Genomic DNA, 12,967 nt, shown 5'->3' on the forward strand with positions numbered 1-12,967 from the left:
ACTGTCCTGTGACTTATTATTAACTGTGCGAATGGGCATAACATGAATAATTATTCAGAGGCTTCAACCCAAATTCTTAATGGCATTGTCCTACATAAAACTAAGCCATGCAAGGTTGTGGCTCTGGTAGTTTGTTGCTGTTTGGGAGTACTTCCCCAACCAAATTCTGCAACATGCACACCATCACTCTGCAGACCACAGGCCTCTCTTGCAAAACCTAGTGAAAAAGATGAGGTAGCCTCCCAAATCGTGAAGCACTTGGGAGATGGACAATACATTGGGCCCAATGGCATCTCAAACAAGTACTACACAGCTTCTGCTGGTGTGGGAACTGTGCAAATGTTGGTGTGGACAGCAGAGTGCATTCTGGATGCACCAGGCAGCACTTGTGCTGACAATCTTTGGAAAATGCTGTCTAAATATTCCTGCTCTGACCACGAAGGACTGTCATGAGCTTGGGAAGCTTGCTATTGGAGACAAGTGCTCACTGGTCGTTCTTTGAAAAATTTCACGGGCAGCCTTCAAAGCCCAGAATACGACCCTCAGCAGATGAACCTGCTGATTTCGGCTTGAGATCAATGTCGCACTCAGCTTGCTTAGAACTCACAGATGAACCTGCTGATTTCGGCTTGAGATCAATGTCGCACGCAGCTTGCTTAGAACTCAGAACCACCTGCAGTGCAGTCAGACAGGTTTGCGTTAATTTACGAATAAGGCAGACTGCATCATTTATCACCATTCAGATTTCACTGTAAGCATGCAGCATTTCCCATTTAATTTCATTAATGCTTGTTAATTATCTGTTATTCTATATTTCAATAAAAACCACACTGAATAAGGAATCTTGTGGAATTCATGAAAGTAAAAATCGAAACAGGCATGCATTATCTTGATCACAAAGACGGTCAAACAGATCAAGCATCATTTGCTACACATGAGCAAATTTTACTGTTTTCCAAGTGATAGGACAGCCGGTTGTCAGGATTAAGATCTCATTTGACCCCACGAATGATCCAACAGGTGATGATCCAGTAAGCAGACAAAGAACTATGCAAACATTCCTATAATCTTGACAAAGTTTCTAGCAAGCGATGTCATGATGACCGTAAGTGCTGCAGTCTCCAGGGAAACAAGGAGACGAGGAAGAATTGGCAGGTCCGTTCGTTTCACCTACACTGCCTACACTAGTTTTCTTCGTGGAGCACTTCGCCATTCGTTTCACCAGTGTAGCTAGCGCCCTCTACATGACGCCGTTCTTTTCACACAAGTGTAGATGTCGTGTAGTCCTAGTTGAGAAAAATTCTACACTCTCTCGACTGACAGTGCTGAATGCGTGCAGCCAGTGCTGCTGCAGACGACAGCTCGAGACGCGCGCGACTTCGCCCTTCAGTATGGCGGCAAACGACGGCAGCGTGTTTGGCGTTGTCAACGGCGTGGATACGCTATTAACACCGATCGTTGGACAAGACGGCCAACAACTGAGGTCAGAGCACGGCTACATGTTCACCACACCAGGTAAGGCTTCACTCGGTCAACAAAAAGAGAAACACGTGCATGTGTTTCTTCATGCGCCGACGCTGTGCTTGCATGGTACTTGTTTTGTTTTTTTCTTATTTTACTCATCTAGTTTGCTTCTAGCTTTGTTTTCTATCGTTCCCCGTAAATGAGCTTGGTACTAACCAAGCTCGTAGTTGGCTTTATCCGGCCATGTGTACGTCGCCTCCCCTTCGACCTTTTGACAGGTTTTATTCAAAGCTACGACCCAGATAACTATATTTAACATTGGCACTCAAAACATCAATATTTATACTCTCGCACAGACGGCTCAATCGTATCGGCGGTGTTGAGCGACGCCAGTAGCCAGGCTCCGGCTGATCGCCGAACGTCCACACCGCCGCAGAGCAACGCGCCTCTAAGCAGCTCTCCTGAGCCTGAACGATGGCACAGGACTAAGACGCTCTTTCTTATCGAGCGCTATCCACAGATGAAAGCACTCGTAGGAAAAAAGGGTGGCTTCCGGTAAGTTTATTATTAACGTTTTTTTTTTTTTTTTGAAGTGACAGTACCGTGGTAAAATAGCGTACTGTACTTGCATCCAAGGCATATTAATTTCAGAACTGTTTGATCTGGTAGCTGATACACTGCATATGCTTTTTTTTACATTTCGTTTCTTGCAGCACAAAAAAAATGTTGTGGCAAGCACTGTCGGACTCCATAAACGAGGAGTTTGGCTGCGACATGAGCCCTCTCCAGGTAGAAAATAAATGGAAAACCCTGGAGAGGGCATACAAAAGGACCAAGGAAAAGAATTCCTCGTCCGGCCACTCGCGCGTTACGTTCGAGTTTGAAGAGTAAGTGCAGATCACTGCTGTAATGGTTAATTACAAAAATATCAATTGTTATTTCGCCCATTTCAGAGAACTCGCTGGTGTTTTGGAGAAGGAGCACCACATTACGCCTGCCATTTTATTAGCACCTGGTAGAGTGATGGAGCCGAGAAACTGCAGGTGAGGTCACAGAAGTTGTACAGCTCGCATCTTACAAAGTAAGGCTCAAAATGTTTCCATGTTCTAGCGCACCGTCGGAAACAAGCACTGACGAACAGCCCACAAGCCAGGGTGATTCGAACGGAGGGTCACCACTCCAGGATCCGCCCAGCCCACCGCATGTGTCGGAGGAAGGCCCATCACTGCAGCGAGGACAAAAACGCATAAAAAGAAAAACTACCGTTGAAACCCTCCTGCAACAACTTGCGGAAGCAAGGAAGGAGAGGGCCGAAAGGGCAGAAAAAAAATTGGCCCTTTTAGAGCACCTCGTTGCCGCCGTGGAGGGGCAGGCTTCCAAAAGCAGTGAATAAACCATTTTTCTTATAAATGTTTATTGTTTGTGCTGTAGTTAGAAACTGCTAAAAACTGCACGCTAGTTCGCAAGAGGCAAACATTTAGCTCAGCACTGCGTTTGAGCGATATCATTTCGCATGCTTTCGCAGTTGCCAGCACTGTCAAAGGTGAGGTCACAGTCTTCGTCATTCTCGATATCTTCTTGCGGGGCTAGATGCTCTAGGTCTTCGAAGAAATCCCTCTCTTCGTTGCACATGTTGTGCAGCACACATGCCGCCATTACGATCAGGCAGCATTGCTTAATGCTTGCGGCATCCACAAGGTACAACCTTCTAAAGCGTTGCTTAAGCAGTCCAAATGAATTTTCGATCGCGATCCTCTGTTGCGAGTGCACCTTATTGAACTTCTTCTTCCACGAAGGAAAGCTTCGCCCATTGTCCCGGTACGGTGTCAAAAGCCAAGGTAGTAGCGGATATGCCGAGTCACCAAGCAAGTATCCATTGCTGCATTTCTGAGAACAATCTTCAAAAAGAGGACTTTCCCGAAGTACTCTTGCGTCATGGGCCGACCCAGGAAACCCAATAAACACATCAATAAACCTACTGCAATCGTCGCACACGCCCTGCAGTAATATCGACGGCCACTTTTTACGGTTGTAGAAGACTGCGGCGACTCTGAGGGCCTGTTGATCTCAACATGGCAGCCGTCCACGCAGCCGATTGTGTTGCGTGGTCCCTTACCGCCGGTTTTCGCTAAGAAGGCAGCCTTGATGCGCTCCTGCCAACGCTGGTCGGGCCAGGCGATTACAGATGCACTAATGCTGTTCAAAAAGTTCAGCACTCTATCAACGCAAGCACTCACCGACGAGACTGACACGTCGAATCGGTCAGCCAACGAATACATACTATTCTGGTGCCCGAGGTAGCTCAGAGCGATAAGATAAGTCTTTTCAGCAGTCACTTGAGTACGACCTCCAGTAGGGCATGGAAAAAACTGCGACGCTTCGAAAGAACTTGCAAGAGTTTCAAGGGTGCTACGTGACAGGCGAAACAAACTTTTGAATTCGAAGTCATAATATCGCCCTACGATTTCTTCGCAGTAACGAGGCATGCGGTTTCGCTTCAGTCTCTCCAGCTCCGTCACTGCCACTGCAATAAGTTTCTCAAGTTCCTCTTCGTCACTGCTGTCCGAGTCTACAAGCTCCATAGCTGTTTGTAGAACCGTTGGCAGCAGGTCGCGGTCCATTTTCTTTTCCTTCGCAGCGCAGAGAACACACAGAGAACAATGACAGACCTGACAAACGCGCGCGCGTCGCAAACGAACCAGAAGGCTTGCACGACTTTTGCACTTTCGCATTCGTTTCTATTTGGCGCTAGTGTCGCGCTACGCCTGCATGTCTCAACTGGCGCTGCATGAGTGTAGCACTTGCACGGCACTTGCTGTGCACTGCATGAACTAGTGTAGATCATGCAGGGTGAATCGAACGGACCTGGCATACAGCCAACCAGTCTCATGAGGACATGGCCCAGTCTCAGCAGGGGCTCAAAAGCATGAACCCTCAATGGAGACCCTCAAGTGGATCACAAAAATGTGCCAGACGAATGCACTCATTGAAGTGCAGCATTGAATTAGGACAATAGATTATCTGCAAAGTAAGGCACTGCATGTGGCCATTTTCACAGATGTGTCGTTCATACCTTAATGCCATTTACTCTCTAAAAATGTGTTGCACTCTACCCCCTGCACATTGCACATATTGTCTTCTTTATTTGTGGGTATTTCTATAGACTGGTATTTTTGGCTTGTCATCCCTGTATATTTTGCACTCTTTATGTATCCCTACTCCACTTTGTAATGCCCTAGGGCCCTGACAGTAAAATAGATACCTACAGTGCATGAAGAAGCTGCGGGGCTGTACCGTGGTCATGCTACTTCTGTCAGCAATTCGCAGTGAATGCCCCATGTGGCAGTGCTTGACAAAGCATGGTTTCAGATGCTCCATAGTGACGAGGACATGGAAGCACCACCGAGGGACATCAGTCAGAAAGGAGTACAGCGCACTGAAAGCACAGCCACATGAGGTCATGACAGTGCCAGCTGACTGGTACAGGCACTGACAGACTGCGAGTTCAAAGGAGCAGCCTGAAGAATCGAAGCGGGAATGGCGTCTAAATTTATCTGCTGTTGTCGAAGTTTGTCTAAGGTCTGCAGGGCCCAGGCAAACCTTAATAGCATAGCAGTTTTGAGAAAGAATAAGCTGACAAGATTTTGAAAGCCTGGACAATAATTGTAGCTGGTGAGGATTGTGTTAACGCACCTTCCAATCTCTTATGAAGAGAAATATTTACATCGCTGGGAGGACAGTGAAAGATGAAGTGATGTGTGTACAAAGAAGTTGAGAAAGGAAGGTATGCAGGTATAGATAATTAGTTGTAAATTACATTATGGAACTACTTTGTTTGGATTTTGAAACTCCTCTAAACTGAACCCCCCCTCCCCCCACACACACACTTTTTCTTCTCTTCTGATGCTCTCTAATGCCCCAAATGGCTGGCGAGCTGTGCTGCCTCGCACTTCACCAATCTCCACATTTCATGATCACACAACTAAATCCGGAAATAGCATGGTGTGTTCTGGACCGGAGGATCACCACACATCCAGTTTTTAAGCCTCCAGACGTCAACGATGCTGCTTCAATTGCGATGATTGGCACCCATTCGAGGTGATCATCACTTTGGCGATGTGGATAAAAGTGCCCGCATTACAGGCAGATGCCACAGAACAAAAGCAACATGCAAATGGCTCTCCTTGCTTATGGCTTCGTACATGATATACAAGTCTGAACTGTCCACAAAAGTCATGGGTCAGAGGTTGCATTTGCAGGGCCTCTTGTATGTGTGAATGCAAAGGTGCACTGCAAATTAACTGCAGTAAACTCCTTGTTGCAATGTGGGCACTGGTATGGTCTCTTGATTGTGCAAGTGTCGAGTAATGTTTTATGTTGTCCTTCCTTGCAAAGGGCTGGCCACACTCTCTGAACCAAAAGTTGCGCTCCACAGTGTGTGTCCTCTGGTGGTTCTCGAAGTTAGTGTGGATGTCTGTGGCATAACCACTCGGGGTACAAGAAGCATCTTTTTCCTCCTGGTGGTTTCCCTTGAAGAAATGAGCAATTCTGACTGTCATTTCTCAGTGAGCTTGCACAATAGGAGAAAGCGCGAGTTAGCACATTTGTGACATAATTAGCACCTGGCCCATCTTCAGAGAGGGTAAAATGGTAAGGATACTCTTATCGGCAGTTTGCCTTCTCTTAACTTTGTGCCCATGCCTCAAGCATCCATGAGATGTTGAATAAACATTGTATTGTATTATTGTAAATAAACTTTTTCAAATAATCTTTCTTGTTTTGTTCAAGACGCATCTTGTAATGTTAATGTGAGTATTTCTCCTAACGAACTGTGGTACACTTTTGCTCCTTTTCTGAAAGTGAGTAAAACAATGTACCACAATTATTAGCATGTTGTTCTTCCCCTGCTTTGCTATCTAAATGAAGCCAAATGAAGGTTTCAGTGATCACATATCAGGTGCAGCGGTGGCGTAGTGGTAGAACATCCGCCTCGCATGCAAGAGGACCGGGGTTCAAATCCCGGTGCCGCGCAATTCTCCACCGGATAAAAAAAAAAAAAAAAAAAAAAAAAAAAAAAAAAAAAAAATTCGCGTGTCGATGGAATTGCATAAACAGGTTTGGGGTGCGACCTGATGCCGGTGAAAACCTCCGGCAACGCACTTCCTCACCAGAACAGGAGTTGGCCACCCTGGTGCAGTAATTGGCCGCAACCTCCTATGATAAGCTCCATAAAACCCCGGCCCTCAGTCACCAGCGGCTGCGGAACAACTGACCACGGCGGCGGTCAGACCTGTGACGCAGCAGGGGGTGCTAAGAAAGCCTGGCTCCGCTGGACAGGCCGCCATTGGAAACTGACCCTGGCAACGTTTAATGCTAGAACCCTAGCTAGTGAAGCTAGCTTAGCAGTGCTGTTAGAGGAACTAGAGGGCATGAAATGGGATGTCATAGGGCTTAGTGAGGTTAGGAGGCCGAATGAGGCATATACTGTACTGAAGGATGGGCATGTACTGTATTATCGAGGCTTACCAGAGAGGCGACAACTAGGAGTAGGTTTCCTTGTCAATAAGTGTATAGCGGGTAATATAGATGAATTCTACAGTATTAATGAGAGGGTTGCAGGCATCGTAATTAGGCTTAATAAGCGGTATAAACTGAAGGTTGTACAGGCCTATGCACCTACATGTAGTTATGATGACCAGGCAGTTGAAAGCTTCTATGAAGATGTAGAATCGGCAATGCGAAAAGTAAAGACGCAGTATACTGTACTAATGGGCGATTTCAATGCCAAGGTAGGGAAAAAACAGGCAGGAGACAAGGCAGTAGGTGACTATGGCATTGGTTCTAGGAATAGCAGGGGGGAGTTACTAGTTGAGTTTGCAGAGCGCAATAACTTACGAATCATGAATACCTTCTTCAGCAAACGGAAGAACCGGAAATGGACATGGAAAAGTCCTAACGGAGAGACTAAAAATGAAATCGACTTCATAATGTGTTCAACCCCCGCCATTATGCAAGATGTAGAGGTAATCGGGAAAGTGCGATGCAGTGACCACAGGATGGTGAGGTCCAGAATTAGCCTAAATCTGAAGAAAGAACGCAACAGATTAGTAAGAAAGAAACCCATCAACGAATTAGCGGTGAGGGGGAGGGCGGAAGAGTTCAGGATCTCGCTACAGAATAGGTTTTCAGCTCTAACTGAGGATGGCGACGTTACCCTAGAGGCAAGGAACAATAATTTCAGAGATATCATTACTGAGTGCGCGGTAGAAGTAGGCGGTAGGATAGTTAGAGAGGATACCGGCAAGCTGTCTAAGGAGACGAAAGATTTGATTAAGAAACGCCAGAATATGAAAGCTTCCAATCCAACAGACCAGATCGAATTGGCCGAGATATCAAAGCTAATCAATAAGCGCAAGGTGGCCGATATAAGGAAGTATAACATGGAGAAAATTGAGCATGCTGTAAAGAACGGGGGAAGCCTTAAAGCGGTAAAGAAGAAATTGGGCTTAGGCAAAAACCAGATGTATGCAATAAGGGATAAGGCGGGCAACGTCATCACTAATATGGAAAAGATAGTCAAAGTAGCCGAGGAGTTCTATACAGATCTCTACAGTAGCCAAAGTAGTCAGGACCGTAATGAGATTGGCGGTAGGGAAAAACAGTCAGACGTTCCACCAGTGACGAAGGACGAGGTCAAGAAAGCACTAGAAACTATGAAAAGAGGGAAATCAGCTGGAGAGGATCAGATAACTACAGATTTGCTGAAGGACGGGGGGGATATCGTGCTAGAAAAACTGGCCGCCCTGTATACGCAGTGCCTGGTGTCATCGACGGTACCGGAACCATGGAAGAATGCAAACATTATCCTCATTCACAAGAAAGGGGACTCTAAGGACCTTAAAAATTACAGACCAATCAGCTTACTATCTGTTACGTATAAGGTATTTACTAAGGTAATCACTAATAGAATCAGGACAACCTTAGACTGCAATCAAGCAAAGGATCAAGCAGGGTTTCGGAAACGGTACTCTACTATCGATCATATCCATACCATCAATCAGGTGATAGAAAAATGCTCGGAATATAACCAACCCTTATACATAGCATTCATTGATTACGAAAAAGCATTTGACTCAGTTGAAACCTCGGCGGTGATGCAGGCATTGCGAAATCAGGGGGTAGACGAGCCGTACGTGAAAGTGCTAGAAGATATATATAGTGGCTGCACAGCTACCATAGTTCTGCATAAAGAAAGTAACAAAATTCCCATAAAGAAAGGTGTTAGGCAAGGAGACACAATCTCCCCAGTACTATTCACAGCTTGTTTAGAGCAAGTATTCAGAGGCTTGGAATGGGAGCAGTTAGGGATAAGGGTAGACGGAGAATACCTCAGTAATCTGCGATTTGCTGATGACATTGCCTTGCTAAGCAACTCGGGGGATGAACTGCAAATAATGATTGATGACCTAGACAGGAAAAGTAGAAAGGTAGGCTTGAAAATCAATATGCAGAAGACTAAGGTAATGTTCAACAGCCTCGGGAAGGAACAGCAGTTTACATTAGGTAGCGAAATACTGGAAGTAGTAGGCGAATATGCCTACTTAGGACAGGTAGTAACCGCAGATCCGGACCACGAAAAGGAAATAACAAGAAGAATACGATTGGGATGGAGCGCATTTGGCAAGCACTCGCAGATTATGACTAGCAGCTTACCGGTATCGCTCAAGAGGAAAGTATACAACAGTTGCATCTTGCCTGTACTCACCTATGGGGCTGAAACGTGGAGGCTAACCAAGAGAGTTCTACTTAAGTTGAGGACAACCCAGAGGGCTATGGAACGAAAAATGGTAGGGGTAACATTAAGAGATAGAAAGCGTGCAGAGTGGGTCAGAGAAATAACTCAAGTTACCGACATTCTAGTAGAAATTAAGAAGAAGAAATGGACATGGGCAGGACATGTAGTGCGAAGAGAGGATAACCGATGGTCGCTGAGGGTAACAAACTGGATTCCAAGGGAAGGAAAGCGTAGCAGGGGGCGGCAGAAAGTTAGGTGGGCGGATGAGATTCAGAAGTTCGCAGGGGTCAAGTGGATGCAGCTAGCACAGAACCGGGTTAAGTGGAGAAATATGGGAGAGGCCTTCGCCCTGCAGTGGGTATAATCAGGCTGGTGATGATGATGATGATATCAAGCTGCCCAGAGAGACCTTCCAGAATGTTCTGGAAAATTAATTGAAATGAAGTGTTTGTAAACGCAACCTTAATGCTGTCTTTATGAAAAAATTGTTAATCTCCTTTTCTGTTATGGGATGAATGTATCTAAAATGTCACATGGCATGCGACTGCCATAAAAGAATACCAAACACAGCCATGTCAAATATTGCAGATTCAGGAGATGATCTTGGAAGCCAGGGGATCCGTTCCTTACCAGTTCGTAACTCTATTCTAAGCTTCTTGTGTTGAAAGATGCAAAATGGTGCCTTGACTACTTGGCGTAAGAGCTGCAATGACAATGATGGTTCATAATGAAATGAATTCCCAAGTACAAACAGGTCATTTTATTTCAGTTCTTTACAGATGGCCAGACACTGGGGAGCCACAATAGCGTAGCACATCAAGAAACATGAATTTCTAAGCAAACAGAAAGAAAATATCTTAAAGGGAGTATGAAAACTGCATAAGCATGCTCAGGTTCCAACACTGTACACTCATATGGTTAAAAAGCAATGCTCTGCCAAGTGACCACTTAGGAACCTTTGCATTGTTATTTTGGAGTGCAAACTAAATACATGATTACTTAGGGCTGCAAGTATGCATGTCAATAGGATTAAAACAACAGGCTGAAATATATTTAGGTGCCTAGCCTCAAAAACCTTTTGCTATGCTGCTTTGTAGGATACACGTTATGTTGCACAGCAGCAAAGAAAGCAGAGGTGTAGCCTGGCCCCTCGCATGGTCAAACCTATAGCCCAGGTGTGAGCAAAGGAACACACTGTATGTAAGCATGGTGTATTTTTTCTTTCCTCTATTTTATTATTTTATTTCTGAATAGTTCCTGTCTTTCCAGCTCGTCTGCAAGTGGACAGGAGGGGAGACAAAACTTCTGCTGGACCTGTACATCACTTATTTTGTGCAGGTCAAGCCTTTAAAGAAATTTAGAAATAAAAAGGCTATGCTTGAGAAAATCGCTGCAGAGATTGAGAAAAGGCTCGGTGTTCTAAGAACTGGCGAGCAGTGCTGTTTAATGTACAAAAGTGTGCAAAGGGAAACGCACAGCTGTAGCAGATAACAACAGGTCAGGCAACTCACCTCAAGAGGTTCCTTACAAGAATGAGCTAGAAAAGATTAGGTGGCTGGATGACAGCATTGAGCCAGAGGCAGTACAAGATGCAAATGGCATTGTTTCAAGGAAGGTTTGCCCTGAATCAACATCAAGCTTTGCAAAGCCTGATAAACAAGAGGACCTAAATTCAGCTCAAGAGTCGGGAAGTGAGCAGCGCAGAAACTGGCCAAGTACAGCGAGGATGAGATATGGCCCCATTTTTTCAAAAGATAGAACTAGAAGGACAGAAGGAGGAAAGCAGCAAGAAAAGCAGAAAGTGAGGAGAGGGTGTTCAAGGAAGAAGAGAGCAAATGCACAAAGAAAAATGCAGCTCATTCGCCAGGCATTTGATCTTGATGAGGAACAGTAAATTTGACATTATGCTTCATACTGAACAATAAGCTGCAGTCAAGTGCAGTGTAGTTTTTTGTTGAGGCAAGTGGAGCATGTGCTTCAAGAGGCTATACCATCTGGTGAATTACAAGGCCTGCCCCTGCCCTAATCGAGATCCTGGTAGCCTCACAATATAAGAAATGGCACGGCCTGTTGTAACGGCTGCTCCACTCACCATGATGAAGCGTTCTGCCATAGCTGACTGCAGCTTATCAAAAATGTACATCACAAGCTATTTTATGGTTGGTGGTTGGATCCAAAAATTGTCTTGTAGTTTTCAGAGGCGAACAGCTTACAAGAAAAATTTGAAACATGCTGCACGAGCTTTGGCAAGACACATGAGGAGTGCTTTTTTTTTTCCACTCTTCACAGGTTAATGGCTCGCGTCACTGCCTCTCGCTTGAGCTCTCCTTGATGGCAGAGTTGAGTTTCTATGGCTGTTAGTAGGTTGCAGCCCTCACTTTCCTCAAGTGGAAGACTCCCATTCAGCATTTGATGAGCCATTGTCTGGCACAGGTGGCACTGGTGTCACCTGACTTAATACACAGGTTATGCAAGACATAGCATGCAATAATGAACCAGTTCATCTTATCTGCAACAAAGAAGTTGACATGATGTAAATGGCAAAACCTACCCTTTAAATCGGCAAAAGCATTTTCAATTTGGACTCGTGAAGCAGAAAACTTCATGTTAAAGAGGCTCTGCCTCTAGCTCAAGTTTCTGCAGTAACGGAAAGGTGTAAGGAGAAATTCTCTGAGTGATAGGCAGCATCGCCTAGTACATGAAAATTCTCTTGTGCATACACCTCAGGAAGCTTTCTTGATAGTCCTGATTTCCTGGAGATTTGGGAGCCACGAATCTTACTTGGGTTTCCCATCAACACATCCAGAAATATTTTTGTTATCACACACTGCCTACAAGGTCAGTGAGATGAAATTGTGCCTGTTGATGCAGGTGGAACAAATTTTTTTGGCTGGACAGCAAATGTTGATGTATGATCTATCAATGCATCCAATGGTGCTGGCCACACCAGACACCTATGTTAAAGAACAAAAGTATTAAGTGGAACTTACTTCAACTGCTTACCTACCCATAAGGTTAAGTTTGTGCAAATTCTTTGATTCAATACATATAAATATGGACATGCACCTCTTCAAGGTTTCAAATGTTAATCACTTGTGAAAACTTGTTTGATCTGCTTGGTCTACTTGTTGGGTTTATGTTCCCAAGCAGTTTCAAAGCACCTAAAGCTATGAAGTGGTAATCTGTGCACATATATTTACCTCATATTTTTACAGCTAGTACACATTTTAAGAACTTGCATAAGTGATATTTGTGATTCAGAATACAAGTTTTTGCATTCATTGATGATTTGATCAGTGAAATATTTCTGTTGTCCTCACTTCATTAACCTGCATGTTACATTTTTTTCTCATAGTACATATTTCTGTGCTCACTCATGATCACTTGTTTTGTGAAATATTTTTATACTATTTGAAGAACTGCATGACAATTTGGAGAAACTGCCTGCTTATTTAAGCAGATTACTGGTTGTGGGGCTCACTGTGTTGTGTAATTATTTCATTGGGTTTTTTGGCGCATAAGCAACTAAGGCTATCATGCGCCAAGAGCAAGGTAAAAATTTTGTGATAAAGGGGAAAACGAGTGTGTTAAAAAGTAGTTTGTTTAGAAAGTCTCTTTTCAGAAAACTGGGTTGTTTCCAGCAGTTTTCTTGCCTCAGTGAACGATATGCTTTCTTTTGCCTTTATTGTGATAATGTTTTTCTTCCAC

The 12,967-nt window shown here is 44.6% G+C and overlaps 1 long non-coding RNA gene across 1 annotated transcript in view; it reads right to left on the bottom strand.

Annotated features, from left to right (window-relative positions):
• Positions 1-1,911: 1,911 nt before the first annotated feature.
• The window catches only part of LOC146174656 (uncharacterized), a 66,440-nt gene continuing 55,384 nt past the window's right edge, over positions 1,912-12,967 (bottom strand). Inside the window, exon 3 of the long non-coding RNA XR_014701939.1 lies at positions 1,912-2,689. This is a non-coding gene — a long non-coding RNA (uncharacterized LOC146174656). The remainder of the gene's footprint in view (positions 2,690-12,967) is intronic.

This window comes from Amblyomma maculatum, chromosome 11 (genome assembly GCF_055883805.1).
Source record: "Amblyomma maculatum isolate TAMU_Amacu chromosome 11, ASM5588380v1, whole genome shotgun sequence".
Lineage (NCBI taxonomy): Eukaryota > Metazoa > Arthropoda > Arachnida > Ixodida > Ixodidae > Amblyomma > Amblyomma maculatum.